The 20,722-nt window shown below is 38.9% G+C and overlaps 2 non-coding genes across 2 annotated transcripts; both read left to right on the plus strand.

The window, feature by feature from the left end:
• Positions 1-1,465: 1,465 nt before the first annotated feature.
• On the plus strand, positions 1,466-1,579 carry LOC118144551 (U5 spliceosomal RNA). The gene has a single exon (XR_004729320.2). It is a non-coding gene; the product is annotated as a U5 spliceosomal RNA (small nuclear RNA).
• Positions 1,580-14,473: 12,894 nt separating this feature from the next.
• On the plus strand, positions 14,474-14,614 carry LOC118144535 (U4 spliceosomal RNA). The gene has a single exon (XR_004729308.1). It is a non-coding gene; the product is annotated as a U4 spliceosomal RNA (small nuclear RNA).
• Positions 14,615-20,722: the final 6,108 nt, after the last annotated feature.

Genomic DNA, 20,722 nt, shown 5'->3' on the forward strand with positions numbered 1-20,722 from the left:
AGTCTAGGCTGAGCATCAGCCCTGTGCACTGCAGGCACTCAGAAAGTATCTGATGAACTGGGGAAAACCAAAATACCGTAGAGGGAGAGTGATTCACCACGAGTCAACCAGAAGAGACATTAAATTTTATAGGATATGAGGAAAGGCTCGCAACAGAAAATATGTATACTACCTAAATTTAAAATGAAAAACCATACTGCAGGGTTATTTATCCTTTGAACACATTTAGGCCTTATATTTTAAGGCATATATGAGTGGGTGCAAGGGATAAAAACCTACTTGGTGAGGGAAAGAGACAAATTTTTCTTACAGAAGAATTCCACATAATATCTAGAGATACTTCCTTCTTCGAGAGGTACAGCTTAATCCGCCTGCCCCTACTTTGACGTTGTGTGTGATGAGTAATTTTATGTGTCGACTGGGCCACTGGGTGCCCAGATATTTGCTCAAATATTATTTTGGGTGTTTCTGTGAAATGTTTTTGGATGATATTAACAATAAATCAGTTGACTGAGGAAAGCAGATTGTTTTCCCTAATGTGGGTGGGCCTCATTCAATCAGCTGAGGGCCTAAATAGAACTAAAAGGCTGATCCTCCCTTGAATAAGGTAGAACTCCTCCTGCCTGACTGCCTTTGAGCTGGGACTTTGGTTTTTTCCTGTCTTCAGACTCAAAATAAAATGTTGGCTCTTCCTGGGTCTTGAGCCTACCAGCCTTCAGACTGGAACTATACCATGGGCTCTCCAGGTCTCCTGCTTGATGACTCACTCTGCAGATATTGGGACTCATCAGCCTCCAAAATTATGTGAGCCAATTACATATAATAAATCTCTTTTACATAGATATGCATACACATAAGTACATATACATATATGTGTATGTATATATATATTTATGTGTGTGTATGTACATGTGTATATATAATGTATGTGTATATACAGATATATATATATATGCTTTGTATATATATACAAATCGATTGGTTTGGTTTCTCTGGAGAACCATGAATAATACATTGAAATCATGACTCGCTTCCAGAGAATAGAGCAGGAAAAGAGAAAAATAGTAACACTGAATTAGAAAAATCTGACAAATACCACTTAATCCAAGGGATGAAACTTAACCTCACCAGTGATGTCATGTGGCTATCTGGTACCTCTGATGTGCTGTGATGTAATGAGGAGGGTACTTGGCTTCTATGGAGTTCTTTTCCGTAACTTACAACCCACATCTAATCATGAGAGAAACTGTAGACAAACCTGGATTGGGGATATTCTACAAAATACTGTCAAGGTCATGTAAAACAAGAAAAGTCTGAGAGATCATCACTGACTAGAAGAGATTAAGGCGACAGAGCAGCTGCATATGGTGTCTGGATTGGCTCCTGAAACGGAAGGAAGACATTAATAGGAACACTGGTGAAATCCAAAGAAAGGCTGCCATTGTATTAATAATAATGGAATGATATACTCTGGTTTCTCATCAACATATAAATCTTTTGCCTTTTACTAAAGATTTCCGTGGAGAGGGAAAATTCTGAGTCTTAGTCCAATTTTTTTGAGGCCTGTTTCTGCTGGGCTGATTTTAAAATAATAATAATATAATAATAATGGAATGATGTTGGTTTCTTAGTTTTGACAAAAATCCCATGGAAATGTATGTTAACAATGGAAAAATTAGATGAGAAATATACAGGAATTCTCTGTACTATTTTTGCAACTTTTCTGCAAAGCTAAAATTATTTCAAAATTAAAAGTTCATTTTTTAAAACCGAACCAAACGTAATTCTCAAGTGTACTGAATAATGCATACATCCGTAGAAAGGAATTACGTCCTGCTTGCACATGAGGCTTAGAGCTGGATAAACAAGCTCTGAAGCTCCTCCTCCTCTGTTTTCCTCTCTGGACTCTCACTGATGCTCATCTCTGGTTTTTTCTGCACCACTGCCACATTTTTCTCTCTGAAGACTGACTTCCTTTGCCAAATTATTTAGTTACATTTGCCCACAAGAGAAGCCTGCACGAGTCTCTGTCTTAATTCCAGTTCTACATGACTTTGAATTTCCAGTTTCTTACACTATCAACCATACTTCTCTGCCATTGGGTGTAAATTATTGAGGAAAGGGACTAAGTTCTTCAGCCCAGTCAATGGCCTGGTTCCCCTTGAGTTTGATGACCATTCCTGTTTTAGCCAAGTGGAGTATCTTGGTAGAAATATGACTCCATAGCCCCACCATAGTGTCATAGTGAGAATAAGCAATAATTCTAAAGATACAGTCACCCCAGGGTGTGTCTGTCATATTATCTCTGCTCCACAGCATCAACATCAGCACTGTAAACCCAAATTATTTTTAAACACTGATGATTCTTATAATAAATACTTGGACCTGAATGAAGGAGAAAAAAAGATATTTTTTTATATTATCTCTGTCAAAAGGATTGGGAAAAAAATCTCGATTGGGATAAATAGGTTGTTTGGAAGAAAAAAGTTTATGTTATTTGAATTACAAATGACAGATGCCATTTAAGATGAAAGAATAGAATCATAAAGCATTTTTTATTAACTTACTAAAGAATTGATATATTTTGGTCACTAATTCTGAGTTGTTCTCATTGTCAAGAGAACATATTAAGAGAAAGTGTATGTGATCATCCTTTAGCTTCTCGGATACCTAAAATGTGTATAAGAATGCATACTGCAACATTATCTGCAATAAGAAAAGATTGAAAATAGCCTATTCATCAATGAACTGTTTAAATACAGTTTTGTCTAAAATAAGAGTTTGTATTAGAGACTGTTAGAGAGCCCCCAAATATCCCATGTCTACTTCCACTTCCAAATCCTTTCATGTTAAAATCAAATGAAAGAAAGGAAAGGAGGGAGGGAGGGAGGGAGGGAGGGAGGGAGGGAGGAAGGCAACAAACCAGGACTAAGTTGGGGGAATTTCCTTAACATGATAAAGAAAATCAATGGAAAACTCACAGCTAATATCATATTTAATGCTGAAAGTTTAGAAACGCTAGCCCTAAAATTATGAACAATGAAGAAGAAAAGGATTTCTGCTCTTTCACTTTTATTTAACATTACACTGAGGTTTTAACAAGCACAATTAGTCAGGAAAAGTAAATAAAGACTGTCTAGATTGGTAAGAATAACAATCTCTATTTGCAGATGATATAATCTTGTATATAGAAAATCCTAAGTAATACATTAAAATACTTGGAATCTAATTAGCAAATACAAAAATTTTACAGGGTACAAGATTAATATACAAAAACCAATGAATTTATATGTAATATGAATAATCAGTTATAACGAAATTTTAAAACAATTCCATTTACAATTATGTCAAAATACTTAGGAATAAATTTAACAGCCAGGCGTTGTGGCTTATGCCTGTAATCCCAGCACTTTGGGAGGCCGAAGCAGGCAGATTACCAGAGGTCAGGAGTTCGAGACCAGCGTGACCAACATGGCAAAACCCCATCTCTACTAAAAATACAAAAAGTAGCTGGGCATGGTAGTGGGCATCTGTAATCCCACCTACTCAGAAGGCTGAGGCAGGGAAAATTGCTTGAATTGGTAGACGTTACAGTGAGCTGAGATCATGCCATTGCAGGCCAGCCTGGGCAAAAAAAAAAAATAACGATAAGATCTCCCTTCCTTACCATCCCCAAAACTACACTTTCTTGGGTGTTTTCTGTTCCAGTGAGCAGCATGCTTATATGTGCAATCCAGAAAACTAGCAAATGTTTTTGACTCCATTACTCTCATTCCCCTTCACTCCCAAATCTGATCAATTACCCAATTTCCCACACCTGCTGATTTGTATCTCCTAAATAGATTTTAAATGTGTTGGCCTCTCTCCATTTCCATCATAACCACACTAGTTCAAGCCATCGTCTCTCACCTATACCACTCTAATAACCTACCAAATTGTTCCCCTGGCATCTACTCTTACCCTCAGCACTGATCTGGACTTTTGGTTGCAAATGACAGAAATTCTATTCAAACTAGATTAATGTTTTTAAGATAAGGAAATATATTTATGTAATCAAGAAGATGTGAACTAGCCATGATTAGATCTATGGATTTACCTAACTTATTCAGAACTCAATTTTTCATTTTATTTCATCTTAGAGACAGGGTCCCTAGTCTGGAATGCAGTGACGTAATCTCAGCTCACTACAACCTCCACCTCCTGGGCTCAAACAATCCTCCCACCTTAGACTCCTGAGTAGCTGGGACTACACGCATGTGCCACCGTGCCCGGCTAATTTTTTTTTTTTTTTTTTTTTTGGTAGATACAAGGGTTTGCCATGTTGCCCAGGCTGGTCTCAAACCCCTGGACTGAAGTGACCCACCTGCCTCAGCCTCCCAAAGTGCCGGGATTACAGTGTGAGCCACTGAGCCTTGCCTATTTTTAACTCTTATTTGTACTTCCCTCTTTGATGATTTTATTCTCAGATGGCTCTCTGCAAATGATGGAAAAGATTGTTGATCTTTTCTTGCTGATCTGACCTGGTCCTTACAGGTAGCAATCCAGAGGAACAAGGATTACCTTTTCCCTGAGAGTTTGAGAAAAGTTAGAGGGACCATTGGTTAATCTAACCAGGATCATGTGCCCAATCCTGAACCAAACGCTAAGGCCAGGAGGATAGGGAACTGTGATTGGTTAGAAATGGGTTATATGCCCAGTCCTGTGCTGGGCAATGAGGAAGAGTCAATTCCACCAAGTCCTATGGAAAGGGCTCCCCACAAGCAGAGGGGTTCTGTCACCAGCACTGGGGGGAAAGGGAAAGTGGCTAGATCAACAAAAATTTTAACTGCCAGAGTCTGTTTCCATTCTGCTCATAGAACCCAGAATTATTTTATTTCATTCTTTTTAAGTTAAATTTGATTATATCATTCTCCTGGTTCAAATCATTCAATGGCCTTCTGTTGCTTTAGGATAATATCCAAAATCTCTCAGATGGCTCAAAGTCCTTTATGCTCTAAGCCTTGCCTATATCCCCAACTAAATTTTGTCACTCTCTCCTCATTCTGTTTCAGCCACCCCAGCTTTTTTCAATTTTTTTCACATGTCATGTTTTATCACAATTCGGATCCTTTCCTCAAGCTGTTTCCCTGAACACACTCCATAGTACCCCATCAGAAAATGTCTAATGATTGTAGGGTACAGCTCAGACACTACTTCCTCAATGTAATTTTCCTGGGTCTCCAGGTTAGGTCACATCTTCTCATGTAAACACATTCATTACACATGTACATCTCTTCTACCACATTTACCTCAATTGTAAGTATACAATCATTAAGGTAATGAATGTTTAATGTCTGATCTTACTAATTAGAATGTAAACTCTATAAGGAATGGGATGATATCTGCCCTATTCACCTCTAGTCCTGGCACCTAGCCCTGTTCCTAGTACAAATAACACATACAATTTTTCCCCCAACAAATGAATAAATTGACCGGGCACGGTGGGTCACACCTGTAATCCCAGCACTTTGGGAGGCCAAGGCAGGTGGATCACCGAAGGTCAGGAGTTTGAGGCCAGCCTGGCCAACGTAGTGAAACCTTCTCTCAGCTAAAAAAAAATACAAAATTAGCTGAGCATGGTGGCAGCCACCTGTAATCCCAGCTACTCAGGAGGCTGAGGCAGGAGATTCGCTTGAACCCAGGAGGCGGAGGTTGCAGTAAGCCGAGATCGCGCCATTGCACTCCAGCCTGGGAAACAAGAGCGAAACTCCGTCTCAAAAAAAAAAAAAAGAATAAATTTGGTGAGGGACAGAAAAAGAGAAATGATAAAAAGTTGGTTTTAGGTAGGTTGAATCTAAAATAATGACAAGGCAACAAGTTAGAATATTTATAATAGACAATTGGAAATATGGGACCATCAAGGTGAATACAGTCTAATATTCCATGGGACTATGGTCTTTCAAAAAGATGACCAAATATCAAAAATGTTTTACTTCCCCAAAGGATGAGTGATTTCCACTTAGGGGTTGAGTGTTGATGAACCGAGGGGCTCATTCAGGAAGTCTTTTGTGTCTCCACACCTGGTGTTTTACTAACAGGCTTGACCCAAACTGGAGTGCCAATGATGAGCAAAAGAAAAAAAAAGGGAAAAAATATTGCATACAGAAACCTGAAATAATTTTAGTTTTATTTACACAGGTTTTTCAGCTTAGAAACTGAAGTCAAATTTAGAGATTCAAACAACTCATGTAATGGGTACATTTTCTACCATCTTTTTCCTTGGTAAACAGCACTCAGAGACAGTGAAAACAGAGTGTCTTTCTAAGAAGAGCCCACTGTTCCATGTCTTTTTCAACATTCTCCTCCACACCCACTGTCTGCTCAACATAAAGGTTTTGCTTGTTTGGGGTTATTCTGAGCTTAAGGAGCACTTCTCAAGAGAGTAGGCTAAAGGGTGCTTTTGTATTTTCCTTCCTGAGGTGTGTGCAGGAGGAAGGAAAAAAATAACAACCACAGCTATCCTCCTATTCAAAACAGTCCATCAGTCATTTTTCTTCTTACATATTTTTCTACAATATTTAACAACCGTGAGTGTCTCAAGTCCTAGAAACTTCAGATATATCAGTTCCTTAATAAAAATAAAAGACTCCTGTTTTCAAAACACAATGTTGGTTGCAAAGTACACAGATTTGGCTAATGCTTATAAATATCACATGTCCTAACTTAAAGGAAAAAATGATGGAGAGGAGGAAAAAGCTGTGCTTGGGTTTTTGGGGTTTTTTTTTTTTTTTTTTTTGGTTTTTTTTCCAGACGGAGTCTCGCTCTGTAACCAGCTAGAGTGTGGTGGTGTGATTTCAGCTCAGGGCAACCTCCACCTCCCGGGTTCAAGCTATTCTCCTCCTGCCTCAGCCTCCCAAGTAGCTGGGACTACAGACGTGTGCCACTATGCCCAGCTAATTTTTAGTTTCACCATGTTGGCCAGGATGGTCGTCTCTTAATCTTGTAATCCACCTGCCTCAGCCTCCCAAAGTGCTGGGATTACAGGCATGAGCCACCGCACCTAGCTTGAGCTTTATTCCAAAGTTCAATCCAGCCCTTACTAAATCAGTGGTTTATGTTGTCAGCAGCAGAAGAGAAATCTCAGGACAAGGAGAGAAAAGTAGGTAAGAAACACCCAGAAGAGAGGAGTTGAGCTGAGATCAAGAAAGGGATAATGTGAGGCCTTCTTTGAAGCTGAGTTTGGACTTCAGCATTTTTTCATAGCTTATTCTCCAATAATTTTGTCCATTCACTGACTACATGTGGTACATACTACATTTCAAGGGGCAACAGGAGAATAAACACTTAGTCAAGAAGTAGGTGAGTTGCTCAGGCACTTGTCTACTTGTTGAAACTCCTTCTTTTTTCTCCTTTGCTGGCACTTTTGCGGGGCAAGGAAGGAGAAGAGTTCACAGGTGCCTGAAGATCGGTCCATCACCCTAAATACATCATGGATATGCATAGCCAATGGGTTCAGAAATAGAAGGCAAGTAGGAAATGCGATGCTAACCAGGCCCAAACAGGACAAGGGATCCTCTGCAGTCTGATGTTTTTCTTTTTTCTTTTTCTTTTCTTGAGACAAAGTCTCACTCTGTTGCTCTGTTTGGAATGCAGTGGAGTGTTCTTGGCTCACTGCAACCTCTGCCTCCTGGATTCATGCGATTCTCTGGGTCTTAGCCACACAAGCAGCTGGGACTACAGGCGTGTACCACCATGCCTGACTATGTTGTATATTTGGTAGAGACAGGGTCTTGCCATGTTGGCCATGCTGGTCTTGAACTCCTGACCTCAAGTGATCTGCCTGCCTCGGCTTCCCAAAGTGCTGTGATTACAAACTGAGCCACCGAGCCAGCCTGCCATCTGATTTTTTCATGCATTAGGATTGCTCTTTCATTTTTCTACACACTCCCCTAGTCTGCTCATTACTGCATAAAATTCCAGACTTATAAGGCAAATTTTGTAAAAGAAAATGCATATTTAGCTAAATATGTAAAGTTCCATAAATGATTGTTACTATAGTTTGTTTTTCTTTTTTTAGAAAATGAGTTTGGCAAGTTTATGAGGACAGAGAAAAAAGGGAGCAACAGGGGATTTATGAAGGGTCTATAGCAAGAGCCTAGAAAAGTCAGGCTAGGAACAGAGACCAACCCAACCTTTGACTGGAATTAGACCTAAGGCTGGCTCTGAAGTATTTGTTAAGTCCTCTTTTTTTTGCCTCTGCTACTGAATCCAAAGATGGTAGTACAAAAGCAGGACTTTTCTTTAAGAATAAGTCAGGGTTAACTGGTAAACAATAATACCTTATTTACACATAATTGAGATTAAAATGTCTAGCTAGGCAGTACGATAACTACCATATGGAGAAGTGGCTTTCAATGGAACCTGCAACTCCAGCCCTAATCCCCATAACATAAAATTTCTCCAGGTCTCACACATTAAAATAATGCTCACAAGGGTAATTTGGGAGTGTATTATATGCATACTAACATGTATCATATACATTCAGTATGATTCCTAAACTGCACCCATCCTACAGAAATAATATGAGCATGTAAAGACATGTGTAGAAGAATTTTCGTTGCAGCAGTTTATAAGAATAAAAATTTGGAATCTCACTGTATTCATTTCCTGGAGCTGCTGCTGTAACAAAGTACCACAAACTGGGTGACTTTAAGCCACAAAATGTATGGTCTCAGAGTTCTGGAAGCTAGATGTCCAAAATCAAGGTGTCCGCAGGGCCATGCTTCCTCTGAAAGCTGAATCCTTTCTTGCCTCTTCCTAGTTTCTGTGGTTGCCAGCAATCTCTGTGTTCCTTGGCTTGTAGATGCATCCCTCCAAGCCCCTGTCTTCACACAGTCTTCCCTGTGTGCATGTCTGTCTCTGTGTCCACATTTCTCTCTTTATAGGTCATTAGTCATATTGGATTAGGGCCTACCCCAAGGACCTCATTTTAACTCAATCACCTTATAAAGTTCCTATTTCCAAACAAGGTCACATTCCTAGGTAGAGGAGATTACAACTTCAACATAGCTTTTTGTGAAGGACACAATTCAATTCATAACAAATATGAAAGCCCATCAATAGGGAAAACAAATTCTATATTTCTGCAATGGACCACCCTATAGTCATTTAAAAAAAGAGAGAGAGAAAGGTACTAGGTGCACTGACCTGGAAAGCTGTCTGGGACATATTATTACTGCATATTATCTAATGCATACAATGTATGTGGATACTAGTCTATTTATGTGTTACTTGATGGTTCATTTTATTGGTAAGGCTTCCTGTCAATAGCAAGCAATTAGTAGTCAAGTTTTGAGGTAGTCAGAAGTTATATGCAGGTTTTCAACTGTCTCCCAACCCTTGCATTGTTGGAGGGTCATCCGCGACCTTTGAACAGAAAAGATTAGTAACTGTTAGGAGCTGGTGAGCAGTGGATGTGGCTGTAAAAGGGCAGTATGAGCAATCTTTGTGGTCCTGGAAATGTTCTTGACTATATCAATGTCAACCCCCTGGTTGTGATTTTGTGCTGTAATTTTGTAAGATGCTACTACTGGGGGAACCTGGTTAAGGGTACATGGGATCTCTATGTATTATTTTTTACAACTGGATGTGAATATACAATTAACTCCAAATAAAAAGTATAATTTTTTTTAAAAGTGGGTGCACCAAAATCTCAGAACTTAGAGAACTTATCCAAGTAACCAAAAACCACTTGGGGTTTTTTTGTTTTTTGTTTTTTGTTTTTTTGAGACGGGGTTTCACCATGTTGGTCAGGCTGGTCTTGAACTTCCAACCTCAGGTGATCCGCCCGCCTTGGCCTCCAAAGTGCTTGGATTACAGGGGTGAGCCACCGCGCCCGGCCAAACCACTTGTACTCAAAAAACTGTTACAATAAAAATTAAAATTTAAAAATGTTAGCTCTCTTTTTTTCTCTGCCATCCTGGTGCATGCTTGACTCCACTTACCTTCATACCTTCTCACAAGACTTTCAGGATTAAGCACTTCCTGGCCAAGAAACAAAAGCAAAATCGTCCCATTCCCCAGTGAATTCAATGAAAACTGGTAATAAAATCAGGTACAAAAGAAGACATTGGAGAAGAACCAACCTGGGTCTATAAGGAACTGCCTGTGAGATAGCACACATATTTATACTGTGTCAAGGTCACAACCATCTTACCATATCAAGCTGAAAATGTCACCACTATCTGGACAGTTGGACATGTTTTATTGGGAATATATGTTTTTTCTCCGTGTATGTGCTGCAGGTGCACTAGTAGGCTGGATTCAGCAATAAATACGGGAGTTTTCATTTCAAAAACAAAACATTTAAGTAAAATTAAAAAATAAGTGGACCTGTGTGGTTCAAATTCATGTTGTTCAAGGGTCAATTGTAATTTGTCGTTTCAAGAATGTTATATAAATGGAACCATACAGTGTGTAACCTTTTGAAATTGCCTCTTTTTTTGCCTATAGATGTTCAATCGCTCCAGCACCACTTGTTAAAAAGACTACTTTTCCTTTATTGAATTTATTTTGCACTTTTATCAAGTTATTTGGGTATATTTGTTTGGGCCAATTTCTGGGTTCTCTTCTGGGTTCTGTTCCTCAGGTCTGTCTCTCCCTTCAACAATACCACACAATCTTGATTACTGTAGCTATAAAATCAGTCTCGAAATTAAGCAGAGTAATTCCTCTTTTTGAAATTTGTTTTATACGTTATTATGTATTTGCCCCTTCATAAAAATTTTAAGATAATCTTATACATATCTGCAATAAAATCTTCTGGGAATTCTTACAGAGATTGACCTGCACTTGGGCACAGTGGCTTACACCTGTAATACTAGAACTTTGGGAAGCGGAGGTGGGTGGATCATTTGCGGCCAGGAGTTCGAGACCAGCCTGGCCAACATGGCAAAACCTTGTCTCTACAAAAAATACAAAAATCAACCAGGCATGGTGGCACACGCCTGTAATCCCAGCTACTCAGGAGGCTGAGGCAGGAGAAGTGTTTGAACCCAGGAGGCAGAGGTCATAATGAGCCGAGATTGTGCCACTGCACTCCAGCCTGGGTGACAAAGTGAGACTTGGTCTGGAAAAAAACATTTTTTTTAAAGAGATTGACCTGCATATCAATTTGGAGAGAGCTGGCTGGGCACAGTGCCTCACACCTGTAATACCAACACTGTGGGAATCTGAAATGGGACAATTGCTTGAAGCCAGGAGTTTGAGACAAGCCTGGTCAACATAGCAAGACCCCATCTCTATTTAAAATTTTTATATAAAATGTAAATAAATAAATGAAAAAAAAGAAAAATATTGGAGAGAACTGATATATTCTCTATATTGAATACTCCAATCCATGATCATGGAATGCCTATCCGTTTGTGTATATCTTCTTCAGTTGCTCTCATCAGCACTGTGTAGTCTTCAGCATGCAAGTCCTGTACGTGTTTTGTTAGATTTACACCTAAATATTTCATTTTTTTTTTTTAGCCATTGAAAATGGTATTGTATTTTGAATTTCAATGTCCTGGAATTCACTGCTGGTATAGAAATACAATTGATTTTTTTATGTTTATTTCATATCACGTGACCTTGCCGAGTTCACTTATTAGTTCTAGGAAATTGTTTTTGTGGATTCCTTAGAACTTTATATGTGGACAATCATATCATTTGCAAATAGGGATAATTTTGTTTCTTTCCTTCCAGTTTATATACTTATTTCCTTTTCATACCTTATTGCACTATGTTGAATAAGAGTGATAAGGCTGGACATACTTCCTTTTTCCCTATTATAAAAGGTAAGCATTTAATTTTTGACCCATTAAGTATAATGTTAGGAATAGGTATATACATGCTCCTCATAAAGTGAGGAAGTTTCTCTCTATGCTATTTTTCCAAGAGTTTTTATCATGAATGTGTCAAATTTTTATAAATGCTTTTTCTACAGTAATTGATATAATAATGTAACTTTTCTTTTTTAACCTGTTAACATGATAGATTACATTGATTGATTTTTAAATATTGAACCAGCCTAGCATCCCTGGAGTAAATATTGCCGGTCATGGTATATAACTCTTTTTGTATCTTTCTAAATTCTGTTAGCTAATATTTTGTTAAGGATTTTCACATCTATATTCATGAGGGATATTGGTCCACAGTTTTCATTTTCGTGTTGTGTACTGTCCTTGGTTTCGGTATCAGGATAATAGTAGTTTTATTAAATGAATTTGTAAACTTCCCCTCTTCTATTTTTTGGGAAAGATTGTGTAGAACTGATATTAATTCTTCTTTAAACATTTCATAGAATTATCCGCTGAAATCATCAGGACCTGAACATTTCTTTGTTGGGAGTTTTTAATTGTGCGTCTGATTTTCTTGAAAATGTCAAAGATATTCGAATTATCTATTTTATTTGGGGTGAGTTGTGGTAGTTCGTGTTTTTTGTTCTATTTTTCTTAAGTTTTCAAACTTATTTGTGACAAGTGTTTATAGTATTTCCTCATCCTTTTGACAGGCGCAGAATCTGTAGTGATATCCCCTATTTTATTCCTGATATTGGTAATTTATGTCTTCTCCTTTTCTTTGTTAGTCTTGCTAGAGGTCTGTCAAACTTATTGAGCTTTACAAAAAAAAAAAAAAATAGCTCTTTGTTTCATTGATTTTTCTCTATTGCTTTCTGTTTTCAATTTCACAGATTTCTGCTCTTTATTATTTCCTTCCTTCTGCATACTTTGGGTTTATTTTGCTCTTTTTATTTCCCCAGGCTCTTGAGGTGGGAACTTAGATTATTAATTTGATACTTTTTCCCTTTCTTAATGTAAGCATCTCATGCTATAAATTTCTTCCACACTGCTTTAGCTGTGTCCTACAAATTTTGATAAATTGCATTTTGAAGAGTGGGGCAGCAGTGAGAGTTCCCGCCATCCATGGTGGGTGGTCTCATTACTGCTGGGTAATGGTAAAAGTCCTGACTCTAATAGGCCTGCTTTGACACCAAATCAGTGGGAAGGGGTAGGTAGCTCCTTTGCTGCCTGGTGGAGGTTGATGTCCAGACGCTCCACTTTGTCACAGCAGGGGGCCTGCCTTGTTACCTATCCCAGGAATAAAAGTGACAGCCTGTTGAGGCGGGAAGGCTGGGCTCCACCACGTGGCCTTCGCTGGTATAGGTGAGGTTGGGGCCCCAGTTTTTTTTGTTTTTTTTTTTAATTTTTTATTGGATTTTAGGTTTTGGGGTACATGAGCAGAGCATGCAAGACAGTTGCGTAGGTACACACATGGCAGTGTGCTTTGCTTTCCTTCTCCCCTTCACCCACATTTGGCATTTCTCCCCAGGCTATCCCTCCCCACCTCCCCCTCCCACTGGCCCTCCCCTTTTCCACCCAATAGACCCCAGTGTTTAGTACTCCCCTTTCTGTGTCCATGTGTTCTCATTTTTCATCACCCGCCTATGAGTGAGAATATGCGGTGTTTCATTTTCTGTTCTTGTGTCAGTTTGCTGAGGATGATGTTCTCCAGATTCATCCATGTCCCTACAAATGACACAAACTCATCATTTCTGATTGCTGCATAATATTCCATGGTGTATATGTGCCACATTTTCCCAATCCAGTCTATCATCAATGGGCATTTTGGTTGATTCCAGGTCTTTGCTATTGTAAACAGTGCTGCAATGAACATTCGTGTGCATGTGTCCTTATAGTAGAACGATTTATAGTCTTTTGGATATATACCCAGTAATGGGATTGCTGGGTCAAATGGAATTTCTATTTCTAAGGCCTTGAGGCCCCAGTTTTTTCTGTGGTGTTTGGCTATAGCAGGGTGAATACTGTCTAAAAGATTTCTGGTTTTATAGGTTGCCTCTTTCCTACTCCTTTGGCTAGAGAGAGCAGGCTTTTGTCGGGGTTGTTTGTTTCTTTTGTCGATGCCAGTTAGTGTTTCTGGGTAACCAGGTTTTTAAGCTCCAGGGCTGGGATATAGAAGGCAAAAAGAAAACCCCAGGGAATTCACCAGCATGTTGATCCTCAGGTTCCTAGGTTCATAGCCAGTCTGCTTTCTGCTCTTCCCACTTCAGACTCTTCTCTTACATTTGTTTTGTATATAATGTTGAAGGTTTTTAGTTGTTCTTAGTGGGAAGAACAGGAAAAAGTAATATACTCATCTTCCTGGAAGTGGGAATTGTGCTTTTACTTTTTACTCCGTATAATAACTGATTATTCTTCTTAAATGGGAGTATGAATAAGTTTTAATGTTTTTCTTTTGTGTTTTTTACTGTCAATATGATAAACAATGAATCTATGTGGTAAAGCTATGCGATCTTCCAGCTGTAAGATGTATATTTACATGAAAAATGTCAGATAACAGCAGGCAAAGATTCTTGTCAGATTATTTATTTCAAGCAACTGAAAATGTCTCTTATAGTCTCTCATAATCCACATTTAAAATATTAAACATAAGCTTTCCACAGTGGCAGTATCATAGCCAATGAGGTTTATCTGAGGCACAATTATTGCTAATTGAAAACATTTCCAAATACCCTGCCATGAAGACTTGCAATATAGTTGACATTAGCAATTTTTGACAGTCTCTATGGTGACTGAATATAATATTGTATATTATACATATATATTACGTATAGCCTTGTAATAAAAATGCAGTAGACATAGTTTCTTTAAACCTGCATTCTCTCTTCTCTCTAAATCATACTCAAATAATAGTTAAGAGTTCAAAAAGCAAAATATTACAAGGGAAAAAATTGTAAGGGAGACAGATGCATAGAAATTTTTTAATGAAAGAAAGCAGTTAAGTATATGGTAACTGACTTAACAAACCTCAGGAAGGGGAAACCAAAACCAGGCCGTGAGGGAATTCCAACAGCAAGCAAACCCTAGGACCCTGGAAAAGTTCAGAACTTGGAAGTACATGGTAACTTTCATGGACATGAGAGTGTGACCAAAATAGTAGAACTGGCTGAAAGTCTATAGAAAGCCATGTGACTCCCGTGTCTCCTCCTGTACCCCAGACAGCTAAATGATTACTCTGCCTTCTAACTTGTTTGATGAGAAATTTATTTTCTGGTGAAGTTGAACCAGAAAGACAGTCTCTGAGCTTGAGGCTTCTACTTTCAGCTGATGGATGGCTGAATGTTCATATACTGAATGGTGAAATTTCATAGCCATTTTCTTTTATTGGGCCTTCAAACACTGACAGCCTGACTTTTCACTCCCAGAGAATTCCTAGTTTGGGAAACTGACCAACCCAAGGAAAGTGACCTACAAGTACTGGCAGGCATATGATTAAGAGTAGTCCCAGAAAGAGAAAAAAGAGAATACTAAATTTGAAAGTTTTTTTAAAAATTAAAGACAATTTCCTACATCTAAAGAATATATCTTTCCACATTAAAAAGACCCATCAAATACCCATACAATAGATGGGAAAATTCATACATTCTGAAATTCCATATCACTAGGAAAAAGAGAATAGCCTAAAGCTTTCAGTACAGAAAACAATACAAGTCAAACACACAGCATCAGAAATCAGAATGTCACTGGTCTCTCAACAGCAGCTTTAAGTCTAGAAGATAATAGTAAGCAGTTTTCACAGTACTGAGGAAAAATTATTTCAAACCCAGCATTCTATACCTCACCAAATTATCAAGTAAATGCAATGATAGAATAAGAAACTTTCAAACTTGTGAGGTCTCAAAAGATTTAATTCTTATTTACTTTGTCCAAGAAGATACTAGAGGAAGTGGTCCAGCCAATACAAGCAAGCCAATAAACTGTAAGGAAAAGCAAATGGGATACTCAATATGAAAGTGAAGGAAGATCCCAGGATAAAACTGTATAGCAGGCTGGTTGAGAGAGCAACCAGTCCAGACTGAAGTAAGAAAGAGCACCAGGAGTGCAGAGAGACAAAGAGAGAAAGGAAGAGAAGGAAAGAGAGAAAGAAAGGAAAAAAGAAAGAGAAAGAAAAAAGAAAGGAAGAAGGGTGGGAGGGAGGGAGGGAAGGAAGGAGGGAGGAAGAGAAAGGGAGGAAAGGAAGGAGGGAAGGAGGAGAGAAAAGAGAAGAAAAGATAGCAATTGTATCACTTTATGGTGTGACACTTCTAGCAGAGAGGTTTAGGATTAATTATATAAAACTAAGCAAACAACAGAGACAATTATCAATTCCAAGGAAAACAAAAAGTTGCTCAGAGCAGGAAATGGAATCATAATCCCCTTACATGGCTTAATTACAAGTAATTTTCACATACTCCTAGTATTTTAAATGCTGAATATTATCTTACCAAGAATTATGGTAAAATCATAATGTGTTGGAAAAGGGGAAATGGAAGGAGGGTATGAAACTATAGGTAAGCTAAACCCTCACCTTCCATAGTAAAAAGTCAATAGCTAATATTAAACACCTTTAAATAACAGTGTGTATTAGTCCATTTTCACACTGCTAATGAAAACATACCTGAAACTGGGCAATTTACAAGAGAAAGGGGTTTATTGGACTTACACAATTCCACATGGCTGGGGAAGCCTCACAATCATGGCAGAAGGCAAGGAGGAGCAAGTCACATCTTATGTGGATGGTGGCAGGCAAAGAGAGAGAGCTTGTGTAGGGAAACTCTCATTTTTAAAACCATCAGATCTTGTGAGACTCATTCACTATCAGGGAAACAACATGGGAAAGATCCATCCCCATAACTCAATTACCTCCCGTCAGGTTTCCCCCACAACACATGGGAATTATGGGAGTTATGATTTAAGATGAGATTTGGGTGGGGACTCAGCCAAACACATCATTCTGCCCCTGGTCCCTCCCAAATCTAACGTTCTTTTTACATTTAAAAACCAATCATGCCTTCCAAATAGTCCCCCAAAGCCTTAAGTCATTTCAGCATTAACTCAAAAGTTTCATCTGAGACAAGGCAAGTTCTTTTCTCCTATAAGCCTGTAAAATCAAAAGCAAGTAGTTCCTTCCCAGATACAATGGGGGTACAGGCATTGGGTAAATACAGCCATTCCAAATGGGAGAAATTGGCCAAAACAAAGGGGCTACAGCCCCATGCAAGTCTGAAATCAAGCAGGGCAGTCAAATCTTAAAGCTCAAAAATGATCTACTTGGACTCCACGTCTGACATGCAGATCATGCTGATGCAAGAGGTGGGTTCCCCTGGTCTTAGGCAGCTCCACCCCTGTGGCTTTGCAGGGTACAGCCTCCCTTTTAGCTGCTTTCATGGGCTGGCATTGAGTGTTTATGTCTTTTCCAGGAGCATGGTGCAAACTGTCAGTGGATCTACCATTCTGGGATCTGGAGGATGGTGACCCTCTTGTCACAGCTCCACTAGGCAGTGACTCTGTGTGGGGGCTCTGACCCCAAATTTCCTTTCTGCACTGCCCTAGCAGAGGTTCTCCCTGAGAGTCCTGCAAACTTCTGCCTAGACATCCAGTTGTTTCCATACATCTTCTGAAATCTAGGCAGAGGTTCCCAAGCCTCAGTTCTTGACTTCTGTGCACGCACAGACTCAACATCATGTGGAAGCTTCCAAGGCTAGGGGCTTGCACCCTGTGAAGCCATGGCCCAAGCTTTACCTTGGCTTTTTTCAGTCATGGCTGGAGTGGCTGAGACACTGCACACAGCAGAGGGACCCTGGGCCCAGCCTATGAAACCCCTTTTTCCTTCTCAGCCTCTGGGTCTGTAATGAGAGTGGCTACTACAAAGGTCTCCGATGTGCCCTGGAGATACTTTCCTTATTGTCTTGGGGATGAATATTTGGGTCCTTGCTATTTATGCAAATGTCTGAAGCCAGCTTGAATTTTTCCTCAGAAAATAGGTTTCTCTTTTTTATGCCATCATCAGGCTGCAAATTTTCTGAACTTTTATGATCTATTTCCCTTTTAAAACTGAATGTATGTAACAGCACCCAAGTCACCTCTTGAAAGCTTTGCTGCTTAGAAATTTCTTCTGCCAGATACCCTAAATCTCCCTTAAGTTCAAAGTTCCACAAATCTCGAGGGGCAGGAGCAAAATGCCACCAGTCTCTTTGCTAAAACATAGCAAGAGTCATCTTTGCTCCAGTTCCCAGCAAGTTCCTCATCTCCATCTGAACCAGCTCAGCCTGAATTTCATTTTTTATATTACTATCAGTATTTTGTTCAAAGCCATTCAACAAGACTCTAAGAGGTTGAAAACTTTCCCATATTTTCCTGTCTTCTTCTGAGCCCTCCAAACTGTTCCAACCTCTGCCTGTTACCCAGTTCCAAAGTCACTTCCACATTTTCAGGTATCTTTTCAGCAGCGCCCCACTGTCCGGGTACCAATGTATTATATTAGTCAATTTTCATGCTGCTAATAAAGGCATACCTGAGACTGTGCAATTTACAAAATAAAGAGGTTTAATGAATTTACAGTTCCACATGGCTGGGAGGCCTCACCATCATGGGAAGGCAAGGAGGAGCAAGTCAGATCTTATGTGGATGGTAGCAGGCAAAGAGAGAGACCTTGTGCATGGAAACTCCATTTTAAAAACCATCAGATCTCACGAGACATATTCATTATCACTAGAACAGCACAGGAAAGAACCGCCTGTGACTCAATTACCTCCCACTGGGTTTGTCCCAGGGTACATGGGAATTGTGGAAGTTACAATTCAAGATGAGATTTGGGTGGGGACACAGCCAAACCACAGGGCAAGGGTATTTGCATTTATGGAAGTAAATACTATAAGAGCTAAAAAGAGCTGAAGATGTTTGTCTCTGGGGAATTGGAATCAGATACAAAGAGGGTACAGAATTAAAATCTCTTTTAAAAAGATTATAACTTATTAAATCTTTAGTTTTGATTCTCATTTTTATTATTAAAGAATCACAATTCAAAGACATAATTTATTTTAAACTCTCTTTTGTTTAGATGCAATTATTAAGTATTTACGTATCTAATGCTTGGGTCTGTTTAGCCTTCTGATCCTTAGTCATTTTGGGTAATGTCACACTATTATCTATGCCAATAAAAACATAATTTAGATAATGTGCCGTTTTCCATGTTTACTCAAATTTAACATTTATTCAGAAGGTATTCACAACAATTTAATTGACAAATTCTTAACCAGCTCAAAATTGCTGTCATCATTATATTCATTTTATCATTATTTGTCTGTAGTAAATGATCTTTGGATTGGTCCCCAAAATAATGACATAAAATTTTCAGAGGATATTCCATCATCATTTTTGCCTGCACCACAGCACACTTATTAAAACCCACTCAAATAATCTGATTTAAGTTTTAATTAACCACTTGGTTTCTTAAATGAGTTTTGGAGACATGCCATGCTCTTAAATTAGTACTTCAGAGTGAGCTATCATTTGCTTTTAAAGACTGTTCCAGCACATTGCCAGCACTTGAAGACTAATGAAAGAAACAATCAGTCTAATGTTCTAGTATTACATTTAAATTTTGTCAAAAATCATGACTATATTTGTAAGTATTCTGAAAATCCAATAGTTCTTCAAATTAAAAAAAAGTGGGGAAAGTTTTGTTATCTTTAGTAATAATAGGCCAGCCACAGTGGCTCATGCCTATAATACCAGCACTTAGGGAGGCCGAGGCAGAAGTATCACTTAAGCACAGAAGTTCAAGTCCAGCCTGTGCAGCATAGCAAGTCCCCTGCTTCTACAAAAAAAATTGAAAATTAGCAGAACATGGTAATACATGCCTATAGTTGTAGCTAGTTGGTAGGCTGAGGTAGGAGGAACACTTGAGCCCAGGAGTTCAAGGCTGTAATGAGCTATAATGGTGCAACTGCACTCCAATCTGGGAAACAGAGTAAGACTCTGTTTCTAAGACACATTAACATGATCATCGGTCTCCTGAAATGTTTTACAGAGAAAGATACATGACTCCAGCATATTCTTGCTAAAAATGTGGTTCTGTGTAATCTTGAGAAAACATCAAACAAATCCAAATTGAGAAGTTTTCTACAAGAGAACTGATTCATTAGAGGTGTCAGGATCATTTGAAGACAAGGAAATAATGAGGAACCGTCACAGATTGGAGAAGTCTAATGAAACACAACAAAATTCAGTGTGGGATATTGGAGCCAAACAAACAAACAAACAGAAAAAGGACTTTAGGGAGAAAACTGGTGAAATGAATAAGTTTAGTTAATAATGTTGTAACAATGGTAGCTTCCTGGCATTGATAATTGTAGTATACTTATATAAGTTATTAACCTTAGGGGGAAGACAGGTGAAGAGTATTGCAGGAACTCTCTATCTTATATTTGCACCTTTTCAATAAGCCTAAAATTATTTCTAAACAAAAAGTTTAAAAAGAAGCATCAAAGAGTCTGGGCGTGGTGGCTCACACCTGTAATCCTAGCACTTTGGGAGGCTGATGCAGGAGGATTGCTTGAACTCAGGAGTTCAAGACCAGCCTAGGCAACATCGTGACCATGTCACTGTTGTTTGTCTGTTTGTTTGTTTGTTCGTTTGTTTGTTTCGAGATGAAGATTCACTCTTGTCGCCCAGGCTGCAGTGCAATGGCACAATCTCAGCTCACTGCAGCCTCCACCTCCCAGGTTCAAGTGATTCTCTTGCCTCAGCCTCCCGAGTAACTGGGATTACAGGCATGGACCACCACGCCAGGCTAATTTTGTATTTTTAGTAGAGATGGGGTTTCACCATGTTGGTCAGGCTGGTCTCAAACTCCTGAC

Source organism: Callithrix jacchus, chromosome 9 (assembly GCF_049354715.1).
Source record: "Callithrix jacchus isolate 240 chromosome 9, calJac240_pri, whole genome shotgun sequence".
NCBI classification, from domain to species: domain Eukaryota; kingdom Metazoa; phylum Chordata; class Mammalia; order Primates; family Cebidae; genus Callithrix; species Callithrix jacchus.